This window comes from Eulemur rufifrons, unplaced genomic scaffold (genome assembly GCF_041146395.1).
Source record: "Eulemur rufifrons isolate Redbay unplaced genomic scaffold, OSU_ERuf_1 scaffold_362, whole genome shotgun sequence".
In the NCBI taxonomy this organism is placed as follows: domain Eukaryota; kingdom Metazoa; phylum Chordata; class Mammalia; order Primates; family Lemuridae; genus Eulemur; species Eulemur rufifrons.
The window spans coordinates 15,001-27,672 of record NW_027183144.1 but is presented as its reverse complement, the minus strand read 5'-3'; positions in this window follow the sequence as shown (position 1 = coordinate 27,672).

The following is a 12,672-nucleotide window of genomic DNA, read 5'->3' as shown; positions in this document are numbered from 1 at the left end:
ATCTGTGAGCTCGCTTTGGTTCACTTCGGTTTTTCAAGAGGCTCCGGTTACCTTCTCTCCCACCTATATCGGATTGGGTCTGACGGAAGAAAGAAGGAAAAAAAAAAAAAAACATAGTAAAGAAAGCAGAACAACATTTGTTTCTGAAGCAACCGATCAAACATTGCTGATGAGCCGGTCTTTTCTATTTCAGTAAACCAAGGAGGCCTATTGTCACGAGGATGTGAGGGGCCCGGGTAAGATTGGATGATTACCCCTAAAGGAGACAAAGCAGACAGACTATGGCACATGTGATCTTAGCAAAGAGAATAAACAGTGACCTCTCTGCCGAGTTGGGCCTTAGCATACCAAAGGGAAATAAAGGTGTAATAGGATGCTCAATTTTTACTCTGGAAACAGAGGTTGGTTGGGCACTGAACTGAGAACACTGAATTTTTTACCCTCCTTGATATTCACATAGGCTTAGAGGAGGCAAAAAAAAAAAAAAAAAAAAAAAAGAATACTGAGCCTATAAGTCATCCCTAAAACTCGGATTTTATGTTCCCTTGCCTTTTCATAACTGAGCAACACACAACATTAAAGAATGGACACAGGCCGGACGCGTTGGCTCAGGCCTGTAAACTTAGCACTCTGGGAGGCCGAGGCGGGAGGATCGCTCAAAGTCAGGAGTTCGAGACCAGCCCGAGCGAGAGTGAGACCCCCCCGCCCCCGTCTCTACTAAAAATATAGAAAGAAATTGTCCAGACAACTAAAAATATATAGAAAAAAATTAGCCGGGCATGGTGGCACATGCCTGTGGTCCCAGCTCCTGGGGAGCCTGAGGCAGGAGGATCGACTGAGCCCAGGAGTTTGAGGTTGCTGTGAGCTAGGCTGACGCCACGGCACTCACTCTAGCCCGGGCAACAGAGTGAGACTCAGTCTCGGGGGGGGGGGGGACCCAAAAACAAACAAACAAACAAACAAACAAACAAACAAAAAAACTGGAAGGGACACAGACTTCCACAGGTTTGTGTGTGGCCCCTTTTACTTATTAACGCTACAGGACCTTAATTATTTGTGCTCTGAATCTGATATTCAAATTATCCTTGTGGCCAACGCGTTTGAACAGTAGATGGTAGGGGAAGAAGAGTTCACCTCCTGAATAGATGACAAGTAACGGGAGTACTGGTGAAATTACAAGTGGCTTACGTTTACACACTGAAAATCCCAGTTAGCCGCTACCATGAGTTCAAAGAAGAGATCTAAATTTCTGACCCTATGACCCTAAAAGATATTTCCTCCCATGGTGTCACAGATAAAAATAAAACTGCATCCTAGCACTTTGGGAAGCCTAGGGGGAAAGGATCGCTTGAGGCCAAGAGTTTGAAGTTGCAGTGATCTATGATGATGCTACTGCACTTTAGTCTGGGAAACAGAGTGAGGGCCCGTCAAAAGAAAAAAAAGAAAAAGACAAAAAGAAAGAGAGAGAGAGAGAGAGAGAGAGAGAGAGACAGAGACAGGAAGACACAAGGAAAGAAAGAAAGAGAGAAAGAAGAGAGGAGAAGAGAAGAGAAGCGTCAATCTATCCATTGCATTTTCTACCCTTTAGGTGACTGGGCTTCAGCAGGGTGATGTGATCTGACAAAGTTCATGTTGCTAAGAAATAAAGCACTGGAGTTCAAACTCTGAGTTTTCAAAATCCAGCATATCCCCCTACCCACCATACCGTGCCACCTCTGAGAGTGGATATCTCACAGAGGAGAGCTGTGGAGGCCATTCTTGGACAGACAGAGTCAAGTAGTGGAGACCATGGAGTCTCTGCTCTGCAGCCAGTCTAGAGACATATGGAGCCATTAACACTGCTTGTGAGGAAAATACCATGTCATAGGGAAACAGAAATATTTTCCGCCTTAGGCAGATACAATTTAGGAAAAGACCCGAAACCCCTCTTCTTCTAACAGTGCTTTCTGGTCAGATGCTGACCCCTTCGATTCACAGATTCAGATACATCATTCAATGCAAGCATTGTCAACAAGTCACTCTTTGCAGCTTTCTGAAATTTCTCGCATATAGCATACTTGTAAAGATGATCACTTATGTGAAGACACCACCCCTCCAGAAAAACAAAAACAAAACCAAAACAGAAGCCCACTTTTCTCTGCTGTGAAAATCAAGATCAGCTTTTATGAGATCCACTAAATTCACACAAGAAGTAAAATATAATCATACTGATATATGCAATTTTTCTCTTAGAACAGAATGCATGGTGCTCCTTATCGTCTCAGATACTGTCAACAGAAAGCACGCGGTGGATGAACAATCTCCGTGAGCTTTTCTACAGAGATGGGGTGGGGGTGTGTGTGTGTGTGTGTGTGTGTGATAAATAATGAGGGTTGAGGAGCAGATAAATGACTGGGGGAAAACAACAACAGCAACAACAACAAAAACCACTTCCTGGTTCCTCGATGCAAGCATTCATTTAAAGGGGATACTCGTATGTATACCTAGGTGGAAAGTGGAAGCAGCTTTAAAAAAAAAAAAAAGAAAAATTGCTGCGAGCCCTGGTTATGATACGGCAATAAGCGCTAGCTCTTGGAAGGTGTAAAACATATTCACGGTGGCTTACGCCAATCTGGGATGTACAAAGACGAGCTTGAGCACCACCACCAACCAAAAATATGAATGAATACCTGGCTAGCGATCAGGATCAGACATAATAGAAAAGAAAAAGCTCCCAAGGCTAAAATAATGTGAACACGATTGACTCGTCCATGGAAAAGAACCCCAAATCACTGCAAAATAATTTAAAGAGTTTTATTCTGAGCCCAACGGCCGTGATCATGGCCCAGAGAGCTACGCCCAAGAAGCCTTGAGCAAGCGGACCCATTGTGGTGGGGTGGGTTACAGTTTGGCTTCATACATTTTAGGGAGACAGGAATTACATGTAAAATCACAAATCAAAACATGGAAGGGGTACATTGGTCTGGGCTGAAAAGGCAGGACATCTGGCAGTTGGGGGGGGGGCGGGGGAGGGAGGGTGCGGTGTTTACAGGTTTACAGCTGGGTTTAAAGATTCTTTGATTTGCAATTGATGACATAAATGAACCTCTGCCTAAAAGCTTTGCATCATGTTTTCAGTTAAGGTAAGGAGGTCTGCTAATCACAGACAAGCCACTGGACAGTTTACCCAAAACTCAAGTGCCCTGTAGTTCAGTAAACGGTTGGCCTGCTAGATATGCGTTAAGCTTTGTCTTGCCTGGCCTTAGGCCCGTCGGACATTCAGTATCTCATTGTTATAAAATCTGACTCCATCAGGGAGGGGTGTCTGACTTCCCCTGTCCTTGCGGGGCAGCAGCTCAGGTTTAAGGGTTTTTCTAGGGTTCCCTGGGCCAACCACGGGACGGGTCAGCTGGCGGTGGCGGGCGGGGGGCGGCTTAAGATTTTATTTTAGTTCATAGACTCCAGAAATGGTGTTTCCCTGGCAAAGACACACGAGTTCATGAAAAGCTTTCATTCAGTTGGTCTGGCTCCTCCCTGAGGTCGTCTCCCTGCCCCCCACTCCTCCCATCCCCTGGGGCCGGAGCGGGGGGGGGGGGAGGAGGGGTGAAGGCCCAAGAGGAGAGGCGCGTGGGGGAGGTGCCGCTCCCAGAACCAGAGACTCGTCTGGGCCCCACGTAACCCAGCCACCGCGACCGCTTCGCCCGAGGAGGTGCCCAGCAAGTCGTGCTTCTGCCCCTCGGGATTGCCTGCGGGCTGGGGGCGGGGTACGAGCTCCCGGCCCAAGAGGGAAACCCCTAGCCTGGCCGCACAGATGGCCGGGCCCCCGGCGGAGCCCTTCCGCCGTTTTCCACCCCTCCTCCACTCACTGCGCTGACTGCGCATGCGCGCTCGCACGTAGCCGCCTCGGGCTTCTCTCGGGCGGAGCCGCTTTCAGCCGCGACCCCGCCCCGCGAGCTGACTGCGCATGCGCGCTTGCACGTAGCCGCCTCGGGCTTCTCTCGGGCGGAGCCGCTTTCAGCCCCGACCCCGCCCCGCGAGCTGCCGCTTCCAGGCGGCACAGCGCATGGGGGAGGGGACGGAGCTCTAAAGAAATCAGTCCCCTCCGTCTCCTGCCTCAGGAAAAGCCCCAAACCCTTGGAGAACTGCCACCCACCGCCACTGCCGTGTGTGTGTGTGTGTGTGTGTGGGGGGGGGCGGGGGGGCTGGGTCTTTACTTTGTGTCCTCCTTGTGGCCCAGTCCAAGGCGGCTGGGCTGCCAAACAGATCGTCTCGAGAGGGAGGCAGGAAGGGCCCAGGTCTGGACAGGGGTGGATTGGACCCCTCCACCCTGGGGTGTGGACTTGTGACCGAAAGCTCAGCTGCTTGTCCACGAGGCCGAATAACGAGGACAAGCGGTATGAGGAGTAAGAAAACAGAGAGTCTACTTTGCTGACAAAGGAGGAAATAAATAGGGTAGAGCTTCTCAGTCTCAAACCCCCAAATTTCGTGAACATAGGCCTAGGCAGAAATACAGAGGTTTAAAAGGAGGGAGGGTTGGTTCTCAGCTTCAGGCAATTACTGCAGTTAGCTGTTCTAAAGGTCCCGTCTCTGCTGAGAAGAAATCCCTTGAACTCTGTGGGCCGCCCACCCTGGGGGCCACCTGGAGTTATAACCAAAGAGTTAACGTGCCTCAGGGATGCAGGCCGGGCTGCAAGTTCCCAAAAGCCTGGGGGAAGTTTTAAAAAGACAGAAAATCTTTCTGCCCTCTTCCCCTCCCACCCCCCCACAAAGCCATTTTCTCTGGTGCAGACTCGGCACCCTCCCTGCCCCCCCCCTCCCCGTGCAGGCCTGTTTGTCCTCAATCATCTGTGAGGTTCACGAGGAGGAGATGCTCTCTCGCTCTCCCCACCCTCTTTCTTCCCTTAGGAAATCCTCAGCGCTGTTCCACACACTCAAGGTGGCGGGCCTGCTCCGGCCACCAGCCACCTCTTGTGCCACCTCCCGCCCCCCCCCCGCCCCCAACGGAGTAGGTGTACAGACAGGAGCACACTTTACCGGAGGGCGCCTGGGGATGAAGAGTTGTGGTGGCCAAATGGGGGATGCGGGGCGGGGAGGAGAGTGGCTGGCATTTGGCAAAGAGTGACACGGAGTGGCCATCCAGGCTTGTCTGAAAAGTGGGACTACGAGCCTGAGAGCGCCGACGGAGTCGATGGACATGGTCACTGCTGTGGGATGTCTCTTTTACCACGATGTAACACCAAAGCAAACCCCTGACCCGCTGGGTCGGAGAAGGCCTTGTGGGCAATTTAGAAAAGCCATGGCGTGGCCATTTGGAATACTTCCTGCCTCTCCGGGAATCAAAAATTAGAAAGGACCATGGGTTCTGTATTAACGTACCAAAGGCAGGCAGAATTTTAGCCTTTTAAAGCCTGCCCTGGCCCTATCTCAGCAAGGCAGTGGCACCCCAAGTTCCGTGACATTTCTGCACTCGGCGGCTGACTTCTTCAGCCATCTGTTGCGATGCCCCTGCCAGGTGGCCACTCACTCGCCCCTTCAGTTCAACCCTTGTACCAGAAAGTGTTGCCTTCTTCCTAACCCCTATGGGGGGACCGGGGGGTGACGTGTGTGGGGGGGGGGTAGTGGAAATGGGCAGACCCCACAGGTGCAGCCTCTTCCAGGTCATAATGGGCCTGAGGCAGCGTGGGATTCCCCCGGAAGGGAGGCAGGGTGGCACTACGGCACCGAAGCCTGACGCCGGCGGCCACGTGGATGGTGGGGGACACGTTAGACCGCTGAGATGCAGCCACTGAGAGCCACCCCGCAGCAAGAGGTCTCTCTGGCAGAGCAGGCACTGAGTCCGCAAGTCAAGACAGCTGGGAGGCCTGGGAGACAGAGGCCCTGGATCTCAGGTCCCGGGGTGGGGGCGGGGGGCAGTGCCAGTGCCTGGAGAGAGAGAGAGCCCAGGCTCCAGAGGCCATGATGGGGCCTGGTGGGCAGGGCCGAGGAGGTCAAGGCCGGGTGTGGTGGGGTCCGGGATGAGGGGCTTGGGGTGACGGGCAGGGAGAACGACCCGTTCACTCAGACGTGCCCTCAGAGGAAGGCAGAGGTGCGTTTTGCCTTCCTCCGGCTAGGGGAACGCTCGGCATTTCTTTCCTTCAGAGCTGGGTTGAACCGGTGTGGCATCTGTTATAGTACGGAGTGCGAGACAGGACAACCTAGAGACCGAATTGAGCCAAGTCATGAGTCCACATTAGCTGGCCAGCGACCACCCCCTGCCCTGTTAGGGTACAGGTACAGAGAATGGCCCCGAGCCGAAAAAAGCAGGAAGGTTTCAGACTATCCTAAGCTAGAGCTCCGTGACTTTAGGCACGGCGGTTGAAACAACACTATACCACCTACTCCGCAGCTGTGTGGTCCGGGACCAGCCTCGGGCCCCCGTTTCGTTTCGGTTACAGTCTTTAAGCGAGCAGGTTTACAGAAACAGATAGCTCCAATTAAGGAACATTCTTTCAGGCGTTAAGCAAGCACAATCAATTTTACGACAGGCAGCTGGAAAGTTTAAACACTTAGTTACAAGTTAATTGCTTTGTTTTATCTCCGCAAGGTACGTATTTCCAATTACAGACATAGGTCAAGCGGACATCGGTCACCTAGCGAGCAAGCATAAGTTTTCAAGTGGGCCTTTACAGCGTCCAGACAGGCCTCGGTCCAGTTATTGTGCATTCTTTTTGACCACTTGGAAAGCTACTAGCACCGTTCCGGGCCTCACCTCACTCACGCGGAACTACAGAGTGATGACCTGGGGTGGGTGGGTGGGTGTGTGTGTGTGTGTGTGCTCCCTCCTGTGGTGGGAAGGGTGATCTGCTCGCCCACCCGGCGTGGTGTCCCCCACCCCTGCCCCATCTTGGCGTTTACAGAAAACAAACACGAACACAAGAGAGGGAGCCGGAGGAGGAGGAGGAACATATGCTGCTATCCAGGTTATCCTGGGAGGCTTCCTAGCCATTTCTGAGGAAACAGTGTCTCCTGGCTGTCTCCCGTAGTTTTATTTATTGACTTATTTATCTATTTTTCCTTTTGGCTTGAACCCATTCTTTTCGTTTCGGCATCTCATCTGACATCCTCTTCTGAGAGGAACCTGGAAACGTTTCCCCGTGTTGCATCTTTTCAGGCTCTGTACGACTGACGAGCATCGTCCCTCTTCAGTCACTGGGCTCTTTGCTAGCCAGGCCTTAATTCTCCACGTTGTAAACCCCAGATCGGATCTCCGCCCGGAGTCCTGTAGAGACCTACCGAATCGATGTTTGGACTGGGATGTCTCGTAGACCTTACCTATTAAAAACCGATCCAGGCCAGGCTTGGTGACTCACGCCTGTAATCCTAGGCCAAGGCGGGGAGGAGGACCGACCGCTTGAGGTCAGGAGTTCGAGACCTGCCTCGGCAAAAGCAAGACCCCCGTCTCTACCAAAAATAGAAAAAAATTAGCCGGGCATGGTGGCACACGCCTGTAGCCCCAGCGATTTGGGAGGCTGAGGAAGGAGGATCGCTGGAGCCCAGGAGTTTGAGGCTTCCAGTGAGTGAACTATGCCCTGCTCCCCCGCCACCCCTCCCCATCATCTCTAACGAAATGACAGTAAAATAAAATAAAATAAAATAAAGCTCAGAAAAAAAAAAAAAGTACTATGTAGTGAGACCGATCCTAAGAACACGGGGGCGGGGAAGGAAGTCACTACCACGGTATAAAATTGTATAAACGTTGCCCGATTCTGTGTGCGTGCGTTTTCTGAGAAATGACCCCCTTTTGCTATGGGGCCGGGACTGGAGTCCCAGTTTGGGACCATAGGATTCCCCGCACTCGACTCCTGACTGATTCGACCTAGGGTTAGCTCTGTGTAAACACTCTTTAGACGTGGGTGTTTTATGGATTTCTGTCCTTCGGGAGAAACGACTGGCCCGGGTACAGGAGTGAGTGAATGTACCGACCGTCTTCTCCCATCTCTCTCTCTCTCTCTCTCTCTCTCTCTCTCTCTCCCTCCCACACACAGGCACACGCGCGCGCGCGTGCGCGCGCGCACACACACACACACACACACACACACACACGCCGTTTCCGGGAGCGCCCACTTCATGCGCTTCGGTCCACCGTGACAGATAGTCCAACTGTGAGATCATCGTGAGTGGCTGCGCCTAGGCCCCGCTCTGAACCTCTCCGTACTGTTCGTGTGTCTTCAGCAGGTCCTGCCTCCACCCGTGGCATCTAGCACGGGCCGATGGGTCCCTGTCCTCTCTCCCTGCCGTGGACGCCCCCCTCCGGCCCCCCGCCCCCGGGGGCTCTCTGGTCGACTAGTGGTGGGGAGTGTGCCCGAGGGCTGAGAGACGTGGTCCGAGAGGGGCCGGGAGGAGGCCTGCGACCCAGTGTGTACCCACTCCCGCCCCCACGCTCCCTCCCCCACGAGGGAGCCCGTCCTTTCCAGGCTGACACTTGGATCGGTGGATGACGGGGGTCACCTGGCGGCGGGCGAGCGTTATGGGAAAATCCGGTAGGCGTGTTGCGACGTCCTGCCACAGAGATGGCTCTGGCGACAGCCTCGGGCCGCCCCACCCTGGCCCCCGGCCAGGCCCCGTGAATGTGTTCTCTCTGTCCCTGACTTCTTTCTTTGTTTCACCAGCCGGCGTGCTCTGAGAATGTGAAGTGTATCATAGTTCCACCCTGGGTTTCATGATCCTAAGATAGGAAGGGGTTTTATGATTCCACGACAGAAAGGTTTTCTCATCCTATCATCTCTCCCCCCCCCCTCTTTCTTTCTTTCTCTTCCTCCTTCTGCCTTTTCTTTACTTCTTTGTTGTTTCCTTCTTTCAGTCTTCCTGTCTTCCTTCCTGCCTGCCTGCCTTCCTTCCTTCCGTATTTCTTTCCTCTCTTCCTTTCTCCTGTTATCCTGTGTTTCTATCTCTGTTTTTTCCATCTTTCTTCCCCCTTTCTACTTTCCTACCTTCTTTCTTTCTCATTCTCTCCTTTCTCTCTCCTTCCTTCTTCCTTTCTGTCTCTTTCTATACTGTCTCTCTCCTTCCTTCTCTCTATCTTTTTCTCTTTCCATCTTTCCGTGCTCTTTCTTTTTCTCTCTTAATTTCCTTTCTTTTTCTTTTCTTTCTTTCCCTCCTTCTGTCTCTGTCTGTCTTTCTTTCTTTCTTCTTTCTTTCTGCTTCCATCCTTCCTTCCTTTTTCTCATTCTCTTTCTTTCTGCCTGTCTTTTCTTTCCTTATTTCTTCTTTCCTTCTGTCTTTCTGTGTTTCCTATCTCCTTCCTCCCTTCCTTTTTCTTTCTTCCCCGTGCCCTCTTCCTGTCTTTTCTTATTTACTGTTTTCTTCTTTCTGACTTTCTCTCTCTGTTTCTCCGTCTCTTTTCTTTCTGTTCTTTTCCTTTCTCTCCCTTTCTCTCTTTCTGTTTCTGCCTGTCTGTCTCTCGGCTATGTTGTGGTCTGTGCAGAGACGGGTTTGGTGGACGATGTCGGTGGTCGGGCCGACCCATCCTTTCTTTGATCCCAGTGCTAGCCAGGCCGGGGCCTGCTTAGCTTCCAAGATCAGACGAGATTGGGCGCGTTCAGGGTGGCGTGGCCCTAGACTGACCCGTCATTTTTCGATGGCTTCCGTGGGGAGTAGGGGGACTGTGTTTGATGCCCCCGGGGGACCTTCTGGACTCTGAAATGATGGGCTCCAGAGGGTTGCCCCGTGTTTTGCAGCAGACCTCTGGTGGCTGGCGCCGGTTGTGGTCGGGCTCCACCTGGCGGCCGCTTTTCTACAAGTCTCTTGTCCTCTGAATCTTCGGTGCAGCAGGCAAAGCAGGGGACAGTCCCCGATGCGAGCGAGGCTGAGTTCCGGGAAGCAAGCAGCCTTCGCGGGGCCATCTGGTTCGTGCCGGGACGCCGGCTGGGACATCTGGGAGGCAGAGCTTGGGCCTGCAGGGCTGTGTGGCGGGAGGACGTTGTCGCCGCGCTTCCAGGCTCAGCCAGCCAGGCGGCTTGCGGGGCTGCCCGGGCAGGTCGACCAGCACGCTGTGGCCGCTTTGGAGACCCGACCCACCCCGCGGGGACAGGAAGGAGACGGCACACGCGGACGGGAGAGGAGGGTGTCCGGCGACCGGCCGCCGTCCCGTGCATGCGTGTCCCTCTCCCTCGGCCTCGCCTTTCCTACCCATTTTCCCTGGTTCCCGCTCGGGAGGCAGGGACAGCCCTGTGAGTGGCACCCAGTCGTCCGTGGCTTCCTCCGAGTCCTACTCTGGGGGCGCGGACCGGGCCCTGGGTGGCGCGGGTGGCCGGCGAGGGCGACCCCTGTCGGCCCGCGGGCGCTCGTGGGCCGCGGCGGTCCCGTCCCGATGTTTTCTCCTCCACAAGTCCCCGTGCTGGGGCCGGGGACCGGGCCCTGGGTGGCCCTGGGTGGCGCGGGTGGCCGGCGAGGGCGACCCCTGTCGGCCCGCGGGCGCTCGTGGGCCGCGGCGGTCCCGTCCCGATGTTTTCTCCTCCACAAGTCCCCGTGCTGGGGCCGGGGACCGGGCCCTGGGTGGCCCTGGGTGGCCGGCGAGGGCGACCCCTGTCGGCCCGCGGGCGCTCGTGGGCCGCGGCGGTCCCGTCCCGATATTTTCTCCTCCACAAGTCCCCGTGCTGGGGCCGGGGACCGGGCCCTGGGTGGCCCTGGGTGGCGCGGGTGGCCGGCGAGGGCGACCCCTGTCGGCCCGCGGGCGCTCGTGGGCCGCGGCGGTCCCGTCCCGATGTTTTCTCCTCCACAAGTCCCCGTGCTGGGGCCGGGGACCGGGCCCTGGGTGGCCGGCGAGGGCGACCCCTGTCGGCCCGCGGCCGCTCGTGGGCCGTGGCGGTCCCGTCCCGATGTTTTCTCCTCCACAAGTCCCCGTGCTGGGCCCTGGGTGGCGCGCGTGGACGGTGAGGGCCTCCCTGGCCCTCTACGCCACGGGGGCCGACCAGATGTCCCTGAGTGCCCCTTGTCTGCTGGCGCTGGGGACCTGCTGGGGACAGGTGGCCGTGTCGAGTGTCGTGGGGGCAGGCGTGTTCAAGTGGCTCGGTCCCCGTCTTCCTGCGCGGTGTTTTTGATCACCTCATATCGTCATCTTCCGCCTGCAGGTTAGTACTGACACGCTGTCCTTCGGCGACTGTCGCTGGAGGGGTTGGGCCTCCGCACGCGGACAGGGTTCTGGGTTCCTGGGGATCCAGCGCCCTGCCCTGTTCCCTTTGAGCTGACCGCCTGGGCCCGCGCGCCGGCTCTAGGGCGTCGGAGTGTCCCGACGGTGGTGCCCGCCTCTCGCGTTGGTCTCTTGTCCCCTCGAGAGACGGCACCCGGGGGAGGGGGGGAGGTTTGCGGCAACCTTCCCCCTTACCCCGCTGGCTCTGTGCCGTTGCGTGTCAGGCGGTCCTCGTCTTTGGGTTGTGCTTGGGAGGCGGGGCTGGCGAGGCTGAAGCGGGCTCCTCCGATCGCTGTCCTCGCCGGCCTGACTGACCTCCCCCAACCCTCCCCGTCCTCGGGGCCTGATCGATGTGGTGACGTCGCGCTCTCCCGGGCCTTGAGCCGCGTGCCAGGCGAGGGACGGTCCATTCATGGTGAATGGTGGCCGCTCTTCTCGTTCTGCCCGCGGGCACCTCACCTCTCCTTCCCCGCCTGTGGGCGGTGCGTGGGAGGCGCGGGTGCGAGACTATCCGGCCCGACCGCGGTCGCCCCGCCCTCGGCCTCGTGGCGTTGGCGGGGGGTCGTGAGTCCTCTTGACGCAGCGGGCAGCCCTCGCTCGCCCTGTGTGGCTGTTGCCTGGCCGGGGTCCCCCCTGCCCGTGACGGACGGGTGCGGGGCCGTGCCGCCCGCCCGGTCGCGCGCCCCGTTTGGCGCGCGGCTGCTGGGTCTGTGTGGCCCTTTTGTGGTGCCCCCGGAGCGCACCGGGTTGTTCTCCAAGGTGCCCGAAACCGAGCGGTGGTTGTCGTCCTCGTTCCCGGCGTCCCCCTCTGGTCGCCGCTGCAGCGTCTGCTGCGTTGGGTACACCCTCGAGCAGCGTGCTTGGGGTTGGGGGGGTCGAGGCGGGCAAGCCTAGAGGCATCCTCCTGCGCTGCGTGGGCGGGCGGGGGGCGTTGTCTCGGCGTCCCCACGATGTGTGCGTGGCGGACTTCGAAAGGCGAGCGCACGGCTTGTGCTCTTCCCACCCTGCCCGAGGGGGGGTGGTTGCACGGTCGTGTGGGCGATCGTGGTGGGGCTGGGCCGGCGACGTGGTGCCGGCCGGCCCCGTGGGGGGCCTCTGCCACCGGCCTGGTCTGCCTCGGTGACCCCTCTCCCATACCGACGGGGGAGTGTTCCCCTCGAAGTGAGGGGGCTTTTGGACCAGGGGCCCCGACCGCGAACGCTCAGGAGTCGCCAACCGTGCGTGTTTTGCCCCATGCCGCAGACCCCCCCCCACACCTCCCCCGGGGCGTGCCTGAACGCCTCCGCCCAGGGCCCTTACGGGGGCGACCGGGGGTCGGGGGCGATCCACCTTCGGCGAGAAAGCGTCTTCTCTAGCGATCATGGAGGCGTGTCCTCTTCTGGGGTTTGTCGGATCCCCCAGCCCGCCGCCTCTCTGCGCGTCGTCAGCCGCCGCCCCTGCGGCTGCCAGTTGTGCGTGGGCAGAGTTCCCTCCTCCCCTGCCGTGGGGGGGAGCGGTCCGCCGGCCCCCGCGGTGGGGGCCGAGTG